The sequence below is a fragment of the Ailuropoda melanoleuca genome, chromosome 6, assembly GCF_002007445.2.
Source record: "Ailuropoda melanoleuca isolate Jingjing chromosome 6, ASM200744v2, whole genome shotgun sequence".
NCBI classification, from domain to species: Eukaryota; Metazoa; Chordata; class Mammalia; order Carnivora; family Ursidae; genus Ailuropoda; species Ailuropoda melanoleuca.
In genome coordinates, this window is record NC_048223.1 from 104708563 (window position 1) to 104723779 (window position 15217).

General features: G+C 50.1%; 1 protein-coding gene across 3 annotated transcripts in view; it reads right to left on the reverse strand.

Moving 5' to 3' along the window:
• SH3PXD2A (SH3 and PX domains 2A) overlaps positions 1 to 15217 on the reverse strand; it is a 232944-nt gene that overhangs the window by 202820 nt on the left and 14907 nt on the right. Inside the window, exon 1 of one of the 3 annotated variants that reach the window (XM_034663219.1) lies at positions 3374 to 3389. The exons of the other annotated variants lie outside the window; for them this stretch is intronic. The gene's annotated coding sequence lies outside the window, so the exon portion shown is untranslated. Of the gene's footprint in view, positions 1 to 3373; positions 3390 to 15217 lie in introns of those variants that run through there. 3 annotated transcript variants of the gene reach the window in all.

Sequence of the window (15217 nt, forward strand, 5' to 3'; positions counted from 1 at the left end):
AGATGAATCCGGTTCCTTCCAAACAAGGATATCCCATGGTTAATATGTCATCCTGACAGGTCCACACCCATTGCGGATGACCACATCTAATGAATTTCCCAGGGAGCACGGGGTGGAGGAGGGGCAGGAGGGGGGCGTCACCTCCCTCAGAACAAGGAAACTTGGCCCTCAGCAGCCAGTGGACGTCATCAGCTATAACATGGAGACAATGGATTTGGGATGGTGGCAAACAAAGCCTGAGCCCCTCACTCACTCATGGGACGGGCTGGTGGCATGCCTGCAATTCCTCAGGACCTCCTCGTCTTCTGCTCCTCCAGGAGCAGAATGCTCACTCCTTCCTATCTCCCTTCTCACCTCTTACCCCCCTTCAAGGCCTTTCCTCCCTGACTACTCTACTTAAACAGAGCCTCTGTCATGGTATCAGGCCAAGAGAATGCACTTTGGAATCAGACATGTGAGTTCAAGCCCAGCTCCAGCACCTATACGTGAGCTGTGTGGTGTTGGGCAAGTAACATAACCTCTCTGAGCCTCAGTCCTGTATTTGTAAAATGAACTTCACAGGGTTGCTGTGAAAATTAAAAGAAATCATGGATTCGAAGCCTATAGTATAGAGCCTGGCCCATGGTATGCTCTGGGCATCATGAACTCCTTCCAGCCCTCCCCAGGACTCCATGGACTCTCTGGTACCCAATTCTGCAGGGCCTGAGAATTATCTTTCCACACGAGGAAGTGTTCTCTTTGCTCCTAAACTGTGAAGTTTTTGAGGGCAGAGCTGTGTCCCGGCCTCCTCTGACTAGGCCTTGGAGAGAGAGGGCGGTGTTGGAAAGCGTGGGCCTATGTTTGCATGCCAGGTCTGTTGTCCGTGTGACCATGGGCAAATATTCCTGTGCCTGCTGGAGCCTCTGTTTCCTCATCTATATAATGTGGATAATATTCTGCCCCAGAGAGGGCTGGTGTGAGGTTTCAATGAAAGCCTATGTGTACAGAGTTTTGCACAGTGCCTGGCACAGAATCCAACAAATGTTAGTGACCGTGGCCACCGCCCCGGCAGGGCCCGGCAGAGGGCACAAGGGTCCTGGCACAGCTTTGGGGAGTGAGGGAAGGCAGTCTTCCTGACAAGATGCTGTGGTCCTCTGTTTCTCCATTTTGAGCAGAGCCGGGCAGCCAGGCTGATACGTCTTCATCTGGGTAGTCAGAGCCGGCGAGGAGGGGAGGCTCATGCTAGGGACAGAGCTAGCAGGGCAGGGAGAGTGCCAGGTCCCCAGTCAGCTGAAGGAACTGGAGACCATTCTCCACACCTGGTTGTTCTTCTTGATGATTCACGGACAACATTCTCACGTTGCCAGGCCAGTGAGCGATTTTATTGCCACTCCTCAAATGAGCTTCCCCTCGCTCATTAAAGTGGGCAGGCCAGCCGCTCAGAACTCGGTCAGCTTTGAAGCATCGCCCTCCCTGGGGGCAGCTCTGAGATAACCCAGCCTAACATTTTAATAAAAGCAAGATGATTCCTGGTCTCCTTCCAACTGAAGTCAGGCCGCCTGACCTTGCAGCTTTCCCAGCTTCCAGAGCTCGACCTGGTGAAGAGAGGCAGGCTCGAGAAGCCAGAACGAATCTCATCAGTCAGCTATTCCATGTCAGGGGCAGGGGGGCCCTCCCGGCCCAAGACGCTGACCACAGCCCAAGGGCAGGGCCTCTGCGGAAGCCGCGGGGCCGTTCGCCGCGAGTGTCTATCTTCATCAAAGACTGAGGATGAAGAGTCTCTTCCTGCAGATCTGCCCGTCGGGTCTTGTGAGAACAAAGGGGGTTTCTTTCCTGCCTTCCTGGCCCATGCCTACCTCACCCCCAGCGTGCATGCGTCAAAGTTGGGCCATTGCTCGGGGGAGCCACGATCCATGCATGGGGGCATGCAGCGACTCCCCAGGTGAAAGGCGCTGTCAGGACGTCTGCAGCCGCATATGGAATACACGCTCGCTTTCTTGCTTCAGTGTGCACTCACCCGTTGCAGCTCACGCTGTCTACGTCGTTCTTCCTCCTTTTGAAGTCTCCACCGCGTCTTGTGCCCACTGAGTGGGAAGTTCCATGAGGCCGGGTTCTTATTTTCTTAACACAGTGGAAATATTTGGCCTTTTCCATAATATTTAGCTCTCCTGATACAATACATAGACAGTACTTTTTTAAAAAATGTTGTGTTTTCAAGGGACTGTTTATTTAATGGCAATCTGTAGGATACCACACACGGCTATGGAAGGCGAGCCCTGCAGGCGGGGGTAGGGGGAGAGCAGAGGAACCATCTAGAATGTTGTGCTCCCAACCCACTTCTGGGACACACACAGGCATCCAGGCTTCTCTAAAGAGCATAATTTATTATGTCTCTTTTAAGTTAAAGAGGCTCTCTGAGCCACTCCCCCAAGAACCTCTATCCCCAAAAGCAATAAATGAGAGTAAAATGAACACATGTGAGGGTAAGAAGGCAATGCCACTTTTAAAAGGAAGAACTGTTTGTTTTTTTTTTAATAGGTCTGGTTCTAGCCTTTGAAGATGATGGATTAACATGTAATCCTGTGTCAACCACCCAACAAGTATTTACTGAGCACCTGCTAAGTGTAAAGCTCTGTGGAGCAAGACAGGGGAGGCTGGGGACAGGGGCCAGGTTCCACCAAGAAGAAAGAAAAGGAAGGCCCTCGTCGCTGCCCTCCCAGAGCTCACGGTGGAACTGGAGAAGTCAGGCAGACACATAACATGTAGCCAACATAGGGCCTCAAGCTGTGTTTATGCCTTGCTGGAACGAGGCAAGGTGTAAGACTCTAGCATCAGTTCACATCAGCAACATAAGGTGTCACAGAACAGTTTGATTCATTATCAACTGAACACGTCAAGCCAAAATGTGGATAGTATTAGGTAAGATGCTTGTCCCTACAATAATCCCCAGCAAAGGAGCCCAAATTATTTCCATTTGCAAACAAGGCTACAGGCCGTCACTGAAACAGAGCTAAATCCCAAAGCTGGCTTTTGTGATGGGCGTAACATCCGGACGGTCTGCAGCCCCAGGCCCAACTGCAGATGCAGGTAAAGCCATGCCTTTCAGGGGCCGTTCCTGGAGTAAAACCCAAGAATGGCCAGTGAGGGTTTGAGGCCTGAGCAAAGGGGGGAAACAAGATAAGAGGGGGCTTCTTTCAGATTAAGTTGAAAAACAAAGGAGGCTTAGTTTTGAAAAGCCAGCTGAGTTCTTAAGATAATGAAGGAAGGTTTTAGGTTTCTGGTCCCATTGGTGAGAACTGGGTGGGGAATTATAAAAGGAACTTTCATTACAAGCAAGGGAGAGAGGCCAGGAAGGAATGATAAGAAGATATGAAAATTCATTGTGTCTTCCTACTTAGGTTGGATCGGTCCTTGAAGAGAAGCGTCCACAGCCTAGAAGGTCCACTCTGGAAGGGAGAGAGGGAGCTGAGTTAGTCTTCCGGACAATACCAAGTGTTGGTGAGGGTGGGAGGGAGATGAGAACCCTGGCTCATTGCTGGTAGGTGTGTAAACAGGACAGCCGTTCTGGAAGCAGTATGGTAGCATTTACTTAAACTCAGTCTGTGGACGCCCACCCTGAGCTCTAGCGACGCCACTCCTGGGTGTGCATCCTGGGGCGGTCTCTGCAGTTGTAAGGGCTGCAGCGTACGGGGATGTTTGCTGCAGCAATGTCCGCAGTGGCGAGTGTTGGAGGCAAGCTCGGTGTCCATTACAAAGGGAAGCAAGTAAGTACCATGTGGTCGATGCCAGCATGAAGCTCGACGCAGCAGTCAGAAGCAATAAAGCAGGTGCACACAACAACATCAGTCGATCTTATAAACATAGTATTGAGTCTAAAGGGAACTTACCAAATAAAATCTACAGCGCAATACATGTCGATTACAAACCACAAACACAAACAACACAGCCTGTTCTCTGAGGATCCGTGGGTTTATATTCAACAGGCTGGATGGGCGTGTATGGGGAAAAGGGAGAGGAGTGAAGATTAGGGATGAAGGAGAAAAATGAAAATAAAACAGGAAGAGGGATTTGCGATAGTGATAATACACAATGGATTGAAAAATATGATGAACTTAACTTGCAACACCTAAGGTCAGAAAACCCAGCATAGCATGTACTCTTTGGGGCAGGGAAGGACACAGGACAGGGCAGACCAGCAAATTCTTATGGAGTGCGACACTAACGTCCACCAGAGCCCTTGTCTTCGGGGGTTGGGTCTGGTAAGTAGCCTGGAGCTTAAGGAGAGGACCCTGTCTGCTCTCTTCATCCTGAGCATCTGGGACAGTGCCTCCCATAGGCTCGTTCAATTAACCTTGCCCAGGAAACAAACACATACCCCAATAATTCTTACAAGCTAGGAGTGGAGGAAGCCCATCTGCCTTGGATGGATCTGGAAGGCTCTTTATACGGCACATTGAGATGAGCCATGAGGGGTTTTAACAGGTGAAAGGCACGTGCCAGGCAGTGAAAACTGCTAGGGCAAAGGTACGGAGAGGGATGCTGGGTGACCCAAAGGTGATCGCTCTGGTCCAGGCTGTCTGCAGTGCCCTGCAGAAGCCTGTTTAGGCTGCCACATGGCCTGGGATTGTTGTGATGGGGAGAAGGGTCCAAGGTGGAGGCAAAAACCTGCTGGACCCAGGAGACTGGGCAAAAACAGGCACTGGGCACACACTCCAGCACTGGGCTCATCATTAGAAACTCCTGGAAATCTTTGAAAAAGACGTGAACTTTGGGTCCCATCCCCATATCAGGCTCCCTGAATCAGCCTCCAGGCTTGGGGGCAGGTGAACCCTAAGGAAGGGTTCTGTCACCAGCTTCCCAGCAGCTCTGGGAACCTCTCATCAATAGAACACACAATACCAATGAATGTCAGGGAAGAAGTCAAAAGTCGCTCCTGAATTTTGACTCTAGGGACTGGAAAAATGGTAGTGCCATCAATTTAAATACCAGGGAATCAGGCGATAGAGTAAGGTGAGTGTGGAGAGAGGGACTGCCCTTAGTGAGGAGGTCTGCCTGGCTGGGGACAGAAGTTCCTGCTAGAGACACATGTCTGCCCAGTGGTCACAGATAGAGTGGAAAACAAGGTCCAGAACCAGAGTTCAGAGAGAAGAAACAGAAGCACAAAGATCCATTATTGCACAGAACTTGGGAAAATATCTTTGTTTAGGAAATGGAAAGGGTTATCAAAGGAGGTAAGGGTGATGATGAGAAGTGGGGAAAACCAGCGCAGAGAAATGCCATGAAGCCAAATTCCCCTGCAGCGGCAGCAGTTCGCATCCCTCCAGGGCTAACTTCACCCTCTGGCCCATCCTGACTATGGATCCCCTAAAGAGGCTGCAGGCTATGGAATTTTCATCTCGAAGCAGAATGGAGTCGGCCTTGCCGGAAGCTGCAGCCACTGGCACCCCAGCACCCCCCCGCCCCATTCCCTCGCAGGCGAACTGGTCTGGACGCCTGCACCCACTACTGACTGGCCTTCTGTTTCTTTCAGGCCAGTTCAGCGGTTCTCATGCTGCACAGAATCCCAGACAGAGTGCCCTCCACACTGAACTGGATGGGCAATTGAAGGGCTGGCCAGGTAGTTTTGACCCTCCTTGCTGCCTTGAAAACCTGAGCCACACATCAGATGAGCTGCACCACGCCACCATCACCTCCCAATGGTCCTCCAGGTTCCTCCCCTCTCTGGAGTCCCAGCAATCCTTCTCACCTCGTGCAAGGCTGCATCTTTAAACATACACTGGGTCGTGTCAAGCAACACCTACAGGGCCTCCACGTGCTCACAGGGAAGTCTGAAATCCCAGCACGACATTCCAGCCCTGGACCCCAGTCCAGCTCGACTCCTACCCCGATCTCTCCCCACGTCCCAATTTCCCACCCTGGGGCTCCTCTCTGCTCCCCATCATCTGTCACCTGCTCTATCGCTACCTCCCCAGGGAGAACCTATCTCTCCTTCCTTCCTCCTTCAGTAACCCAAGGATTAAGAGCATAAGCCCCGGAGACCAGGGTGCCTGGCTCTGACTCCCAGCTCTGCCAATCACTGGCTCTAAAACCCTGGCTAAGTCCCTTCCTTCTTTGGTAAGACAGGAATGAGTTAAAACCTACTTCACACAGTTGTGAGGATTAAATGAAGTAATACTCAGAATGCACTCGACAGTGCCAGACACCTAGTAAGCCACCCATTAGAACAGAGAAACACGTGCTCATGGGTGCACACACGCGCACACTCACTCGTGTGCACACCCACTTTTGTATCCCCAAAGAGCATGCATTTCATCCTACTTAGCCACCCACGTGGGGGCCTCTCTCTCACACTGTAATTCTGCAAGGGCAAGGACTGAGTCTTGATGCCATTACCCCCACCCCCATCCAGTCCTTCCATCCTATTGAAGCCTCAGTTTCCTAGCAGTGATTAATTTGTCAAGCAATAGGGAGCCACTGAGGGTTTTTGAGCAAGAAAGTGATGAAAGAGAGCAATGCCAAGAGAAGTTAACTCTGGTGTGGCTCTGCCAGGACAATCAGGCATTAGACTATTAGCCGTTTGGGAGCTCCCAGGGCCCAGGACCGAAGGCCCGAGCTGCAATGGTAATAAAAATTTTTTTATTTTTATTTTTTTAAAGATTGATTTATTTATTTTGGAGAGAGAGAGAGTGCAGGGTGGGTGGGGAGGGTCAGAGGGAGAGAGAGAGAGAGAGAACCCTAAGCAGACTCCCCACTGAGCCTGGAGCCAGACGCCAGGCCCCATCTCACAACCCTGAGATTGTGACCTGAGCCAAAAAATCAAGAGTCGGATGTTCAACTGACCAAGCCACCCAGGCACCTCAGCAATAAAGTATTTTTAAATTAAGGTTTATACCTGTTTTTTTAGACATAATGCTATTGCACACTTAACAGACTACAGCATAGTGTAAATGTAACTTTTATATGCACTGGGAAACCCACAATTCATTTGACTCACTTTATTGAGATATTTGCTTTATTGCAGTGGTCTGGAACCAAACCTGCAATATCTCCAAGATTTGCCTATAAATGTTACGTGAATGTGGTCTCTCTCTCTCTCTCTCAAAATACCTTATTGTACTATACTCACCCTTCTTCTTGTGAGGATGTGTGATGATCACATGCCTACGTGATGAGATGAAGTGGAGTGAGCTGAATGAGGTACTCATCATGACGTAGTGTTAAGGTACGTATTGACCTTCTGATCTTATGTCAGAAGGAGGATTACCTCTTTCGTCTCTTATGGTTAACCTCGGGTAACTGAACCCACAAGAAGCGACCCTGCGGGTAAGGAAAGACTACTGTATACCATACTTATTTATTCATCCTTCTCCTGGGCACTTGTATTATTCCAAGTGGTAGCCAAAGTTCACAGAACATTCCTGTTCTTTTCCCTCCCAGGCACATGATGGGATTGGGCTTCCTCAACAACTTGAGGCTGGCTGTGGCCAGGTGACTTCTTTGGCCAGTAAAATGTGTTGCTAACAGATGGATGTATTTTTTTTTTTTAAACTGAGGTATATATTCATGGCGCTAAAAGGAAAAAAATCTACAACCAAGAGTACTCTTGCCAGCAAGGCTTTCATTCCAAATAGAAGGAGAGATAGAGTTTCCCAGAAAAACCAAAGTTACAGGAATTCATGACCAGGAGCAAAACCAGCCACATCCGTATCACACACAATGCCATCGGCCTGTGGGTCCCAAACCCACAGTCCAGCCGCCCTCCTGCCCGAGTCAGCATGCACGGCCTGCCACCTGCTCAATGCCAAGTCGGCGCGCCTTCTCTCAGATCGACAAGGACTCAAACTGACACTGTTCCCCTCAAATTCCAGCTCCTGTGCTCAGGTGTGTGCACAAAGATGGGCCTAATTATAACAGCAGAACGAAGCAACCCAAACAGTGACACTAATTCTGTGGGACAGAAAACGGATAAAAGGAGTGTGCTAGGCTGAGCACATCTCCAACAAGCACAGCAAAGAACAATGCGTACGGCATGATTCTGGTTCCTAAAAGAAACAAACCCGGGAAAAATAAAACAAGACGAAATCAGAGAGGGAGACAAACCGTAAGAGACTCTTCATCATAGGAAACAAACTGAGGGTGGCTGGAGGGGAGGGGGGTAGGGGGACGGGGTAACTGGGTGATGGGCATTAAGGAGGGCATGGGATGTAGTGAGCACTGGGTGTTATATGCAACTGATGAATCACCGACCTCTACCTCTGAAACTAATAATATACTATATATTAATTAATTAAATTTAAATTAAAAAAAGAACCCCCCCAAAAAACCCTGAGGCATACAACTCATACACCATTAAGTTCACCATTTGAAAGTGTATAATTGGTATTTTTAGTATACTGAGACTCAGGCAACCACTACCACTAGCTAATTGCAGAACAGTTTCATCACCCCCAAAAAGAAACTGAATAACCACTAGCAGTCACTCCTCCTTTTCCAACCCCTAAAAACTACTGATCTACTTTCTGTTTCTATGGGTTTGCCCATTCTGGGCATTTCACATTCTTGGAATCCCACAAAATGTGGTCTTTTGTGTCTGGCTTCTTTCAACAGGCATACTGTTTTCAAGGTTCATCCATGCTGACGTATGAATTAGCACTTCATCCCTTTTTTATGGCTTAATAATATTCCATGGAGAAGTATTTCATTGCCATAGCCAGACACCACTGCACTCACTTCCTCTGCCCAAAGGACAGTGGGAACAGCCTTTGCCAAACTCAGACACTGAATGCCTACAACGAGCAGAGGCCCCATTCATTCCAACATACAGGGCGTATAAGTAAGAAATAAAACTTTGGGGCTGTTTGTTCCCGTAACATAACCCATCCCATCCTGACTGATATGCCAATTTTTCACTCTTATAAATACACAACACTAAAAAGCCTGTATGTGTGTTTCTGTGTGCAGTTGGGAGAGTTTCCCTAGACTCTTGAGTCTAGGGTAGCCACCTAGAAGTGGAACTACTAGGTCATAGCATATGCACACTTTCAAATTTACTAGATAGTTCCAAATTATTTTCCAAAGTGGTTGAAACACATCAACCTCCACCAGCAGCCTGAGGGTGTTTCCACTTCCCCATAGTCTAACCAATACCTGGTATTGGTATTTCCTATTGGCTTTCCAACAGGAATCACATAATTTCTTGAACAAAACTGCTAACTGCACTCAAGGGTATAGAATATACCAGATATTCAAGTTAGAAAGCCCTCTATGTTGCATCTTTTAATTTTTTTTAACATCTTTTGCTTTTAAATATTACTTTAGCCCGATACCTGATGAAAGGCTGAAAAAAATTGCAAGGTAATACAATGTTCTTGAATTAATTCCACAAACACCAGGAATCCACAAAGGCCTTCATTGTAAATATCAGTTCTCATTGTACGGATTTAGATACAGATGGAATAGGAGAATAGATTAAATGCACACAGGCCTACCAGACATAAATCCTAGATTCTCCTACCTATTAATGTCTCTTCAATAATGTATCCTATAAAAATAGTAGCCCAAATTCCCAAAGATATATATGCATGTTTAGGGTAGCACTGTTTACAATAACAAAACAAAACAGAAAGAGAGAGAGAGAGAAAAGAAAGAAAGAAAGAAAGAAAGAAAGAAAGAAAGAAAGAAAGAAAGAAAGAAAGAAAGAAAGAAAAAAGAAAGAAAAGAAAAAAGAAAAAAAGTTGGAAACAATCCAAATGTTCATTAATGGAAGATAGTTTTTAAAAATCACAACTTCAGGGCGCCTGGGTGGCTCAGTCGGTTAAGCATCTGCCTTCAGCTCCGAACATGATCCCAGGGTCCTGGGATGGAGTCCCACATTGGGCTCTCTGCTCAGCGGGGAGTTGGCTTCTCCCTCTCCCTCTGCTCCTCCCCCTGTTCGTGCTTATCATATAAATAAATAAACAAACAAATAAATAAAATAATTTCTTGCTATCTGCTTCTGAACTGCACGGAAAGTAAGATAAATTTCCATATAGTTTAAGACAGTTTCAGCTGGGATTTTGTTACTTGCAGCCCAACATCCCCTCCCAGACCCACCAGTTTTGCAGTGGACTAGCTCTAGCTAGAGGAGACAAATGCGGTCTGACCCCACACATAGAGTACTCCAGAGCAATTGGCAACTTCCCCGTCAGCTGCCCCCAAGAGAGAAGTCCCATGACCCTGCATCTCGAGAGAAGAGGCTGACCAAGAACCCAGCAACTTTCACCAGAACTTGGTAAGGGGGCTGGGGAGTTAGTCAACATTCAAAACAAATAGAGATGCTTTTATCCTCTCTCCCCATTCCTCCCGGAAAGAGAGTCCCTGGGGGACAGATCAGTAAAAGCTTTGCACGGTTTCCACCCTTCCCCCAAGTTGCTGACCAGGCCAGAGGAAGTTATGGGAATAAACCGCAGTCAAGTTCAACATTTTCCTACAAGACCCAGCCTCAGCCAGCTTCAAGGTGCTGAGGTAGGGGCGAACATCCACATGACCCACGGGGCAGGGAGAGGAAATGCTCCAGTGCAACCTGCATCCAGGACCATGGGCCAGCCCTGCCAAGGCCATGGTGAGGGCCTGTGCCCAGAGCTCCTCAGCCACCACAGGGAATGAACCCAGCTCACCCTACAAGCCATTGAAAGGGCTGACGGTGGATGAACCTTGAAACTGTTAGGCTAGTGAAAGAAGCCAATCACTAAAAACCACACGGAACAGGCAAATCCACAGGGTTAGAAAAGAAATTCGTGGTTTCCAAGGGCTGGGGACCAAATGGAGGACGGGGTTTGTAAGTGATGGCCAAAGCATTCTTGCTTTTGGGGGTAATGAAAACGTTCTGAAACTGACCATGGCGGTGGCTGCACAATCCTGTGAATCTGCTAGAAGCCACTAAATCATACATTTTAAATGGGTCAGTTGTATGGTCTGAGAATTACATCGCAATGAAGCTGTTCCCAAAAGGGAGGGGGTCTAACAGCACCCACGTGAGCTGTCTGCCACCATCATCCAGGGAGCTCAGCCAGGATGCCAAGCTCCCACTGCTGCCTGAGATATGATACTGCTTCTATGACTGCCACCAACTCCAGGAGCTTGTGCTACTTGTATTAGCCCCATATTACAGATGAGGAAACTGAGGCTCAGGGAGATTAAATAATTTTCCCAAAGTCACATGGCTTGTAGGGGGCTCCAAATCTCCTGTAACTACTGCACTGTACCACACCCTCAACCAAGTCAGCAGAGAGCCAGACAAATCCACAAGGGTTGACACTGTATTAGGTAACACCTAACATCCCCAGCACTAGGGCTGGGAAGTCATCAGATGATTATGGAAAATCTGTGCTGCTCAGGCTACCTTGCGTGAGTCTGCCTGCTTCCCAGGGTCCACCTTGGCCGATGTTGGGGACACATGGGTGGGGCAGAGATGGCCCTTTAAGATTCTCAAGGACACGGGCCAGAACCGTCTGCTCCCGAAGAGCTGGTTGGAGTCATCGAGCTGGCTGGGTACCAGGGGGCCCTCTCCCAGCAGCTCGGGGAACCAAAGAGTATTGAGCCTTGTGAGTAAATCCCAAATGCCCCACACGACTCACATCTGGGACTGCAGATTCCGTGGGATTTCCCACTGTTCTGACGTGAGCTCTCGTGGACGGGAGCAGCCAGGCAGTCCCAGTGGCCCCACTGCCTCTGTCTGCCAAGAACTCGCACTGACGAAATGTCCACCCTCTTTTCCTTCCAGGAATCTAGACCCTGCCCATCCCCGTTAGCGGGTCAGTCATGGAACAGATAACACTGACAGATCTGCTTACCCCATGTCTGCCCATCTGGACACATGACCTCACTGCCAACAACCAGGACGGAGATGGGCTCTTGGGGGATTAAAGGTAGGTGTCAGTTTCCTAGCTGGACTAAAATTTCTATAGCACCCCCTCGGTGAGGCCCAGGGAGGGGATCTCAAGGACTTCTCCCACTGCCTCCGTGCCCCTTCTCCATTCTTCCCTGGCTTTTTGCAGTCCTCCTCCATCTTCACCCTGCTAAAGATCACGACTCCTCTGCGCTGGAACTGGGTCCTCCGGCACGTCTACACCAGCCCCACGCAGCCCCGCCGCCAGCCGTCCTGCTCCGGATCTTCTTCCTGCACGGCCTTTGCTGAAGTTGGAAGTGAGCCTTCCAGACCATATTTCCCAGGGGACAGGAAGGCCCTTCCTGCGGAGCCAGAGCCACCACCGAATCCCACCTGCCAGCCCACCCTTCTCAGATCAGGGAGGCACGAGAAGGTGGGACTTAAGAGACTGGTCAAATCCCAGCTCTGCCACTTCCTAGTCGTGTCACCTTGGAGTAAGTGACTTCCCCTTCCCGGTCCCCAGAGTCCTTACCTATAAAAAGGGAGGAACACGAGGTTTCTTTTGCAAGAGTGAGGTGAGGTCTGTGGGAACCTGCCTGACAGAAGAGCCACTGGGAAAAGGAGGAAAGTTACTGTTACTGTTAGTATTTGTGAGGATCTAGGAGACGATTTTACACCATCTGAGTATTCTCGGACTCCCTAGCCTGGCTGTGAGGAGCTCTCAAGGATAGAAGATGGCCCAGGAATGTGCGTGATGGACAATGACCCAACAGCCAGTACCGCATACAAACCACACCATACCCAAACACGCACACGTCAACACACACACACCACGTACACCAACACCAACACCTGCCAACACACACACACTCCTTTTCTCCCTTTAAGGACACCCAGTCTTGTCATAATTTGAAACATCGGCACACGAAGCTTTAATGTTCGTAATGTCCAAACCCCCGCCAACTAGCCAGATTACAGCAGATACAACTAGCCAGATACAGACAGGAACCTGACCACAAACCCCAGAGTGTCTTGCTCACATTTGTCCCCTTGCACCTGTGGCACAAAGGCTAGCAGCCCCCCACCTGGTTTCCTCAGACACTTATACCGCCCCTCCCAGCCTGACCTGTATGGATAAAGACCCTTGATTTCTATTTATCCCTAAGTCCCTTGTTTGTTTCTTTCTTTCCTGGGGCAAGTCCATATACAGTCAGATCCCCATGTCTCCAAGGCCAAACTTCTCTCCATAGTGTTTGCACTGACGCTGATGGAGCTCCCTGTCTGATGACCCCCTCTAGAAGCTGCTGTGTTGATAAGTATTCTTCAGCCCTGTCCACTCTGCCTCACTCCAGACACTGCCTCTTATTAGCTAAAAAGACCTACATCAAACAAGGATGCTTTCTGACTCTTCTATAACCAGAACCCCAGAAACCTCCAAAAAGAAAGACAGCATGGCTTGGGGGACTGAGTCGCAGACAGAGTTTCCAGTCCTAGCTCCACCACTTGCTAGCGGGAGAAGTTCTGCTATCATAGTTTGGGTTCATCCCAAAGCAGACTCTCAGACAAGACCATGGGTCCAGCCTGCCTGTTAGGGAGACGACTCCAGAAACCCCAGGTGAGGAAGTACAGAAAGCGAGACCAGGAAAGGATAAAGGCCCATAAAGGGTGTTTAATGGGCAAGTCACGGCTGTGGGCATCTGAGGCTCAGTCCTGTCGGGGATCTTCTGATGTTCTGGCTGGATCCCACCTTAGAATCCTCCCAGAAAAGAGCAGGTAGTGGAGACATTGACTCCTGTCCCCACCGCCTGAGGGCAACCCCCTGAGATGATAACTCGCCCCCACCCCGTCCCCTGGGCTTCCTCAGGTGCACCTGCTTGGGCAGGGCAAGGTTCTGTGGTGCCACGGGCTGGAGAAAGCCCTCACACAGAGACGTGAGGAGGGGGCAGGGGTGAGGTGGGGAGCTTGCAGGGTCCTGCGAACTGCAGGAATCAGCTGCAGGTGAACTCAGCTGAGCCCAGGGGATACCGCCTGGGGCATCACCAGTGTCCTGCGTACTTACAGAAGCCCTGGGCCTCTCGGAGCCTCTCCTCATCTGTGCGACAGGCAGGAGACCCATACTGCTTCCTAGAGGGTCGCTCGGCGGCAGGGCTGAAGTGTGTGAGTCCACCAAGCCGGGACACTGCCGTACCAGCAGAAGGCGCTGCGCAAGGGCAGCCCTGCCGCCACACACACCCGGAGGCTGCTCATCGTGGGACAGACGCAGACTGGAATACAGGCTCCCAGCCAGGAAAGCCGGCCCGGACTGACCATCCTCTGGGTCCCCTTGCCAAGCCTTGAAGCTGCTCAAGGGGCCACCGTGGGGAGCGACTACTGGGTACCTTACGCCTTCTCGGGTTCTCATTAGTGACCCAACAAGGAGGGCATGGGCGCCGTGGGCTGAGGAAACTGAGCTGGGGGGTGAAGCTACTCGTTTGCAGACACCCAGCCAGGAAATGCTGGGTCGGCCTTCAAGCACCTGCTGAATATTTACACTCCTCTTTCTCTGGAACGTGCCACACGCTCCCTCTAAGACACCTCTGTCACAAACACCGTGGGCCTCTCGTGCCTTCTAAATATACCCGCAGCGGCCCCAGAGGTCCCAGGCTGATGGGAAGCAGACTCCGCCTGCTGGGCCAGCTCAGATAACCGCACGGATGCTTCGCGAGCACTAACTCTCTCCCAGGCTTGGGTAGAAGTGCTCTGTCATCACGGCCTCGTGTAATCTCCCCAGCAGTGAGGACGGCACTGGTACTAGCCCCGTATTACAGAACAGGAGACGGAAGCAGAGAAGTTAAGCGACTGGCCCAACGCCTCACAGACGTCAATGGCAGAGCTAAAATGTGAATTTAGGCAACCTGGTTCTGAGGCTGCTGCTCTAAGTGACTTTGCTACTTTCCTCTCAATGGTGCAGACTCATTCTCTTCACTGCCTATCAGAAGGTGACATCCCCAGGGGCGCCTGGGTAGCGCAGTCGTTAAGCGTCTGCCTTCAGCTCAGGGCGTGATCCCGGCGTTTGGGGATCGAGTCCCGCATAGGGCTCCTCCGCTGGGAGCCTGCTTCTTCCTCTCCCACTCCCCCTGCTTGTGTTCCCTCTCTCACTGGCTGTCTCTCTCTGTCAAATAAATAAATAAAATCTTCAAAAAAAAAAAAAAAGGTGACATGCCCAGACGCTGGGGATGAAACTGCAGTTGACCTCTCTCCTTGGACAAGGACTGACAAAGGCAGCATGGAGAAGACAGGACACCTCTCTTAAAGGACCAGCTCCTGGGGAGACAGTGCAAATGCTCCATCCTGAGTGGGGGTCTCTTCCCTGGGGGGTTGGTGCGCCCCCCC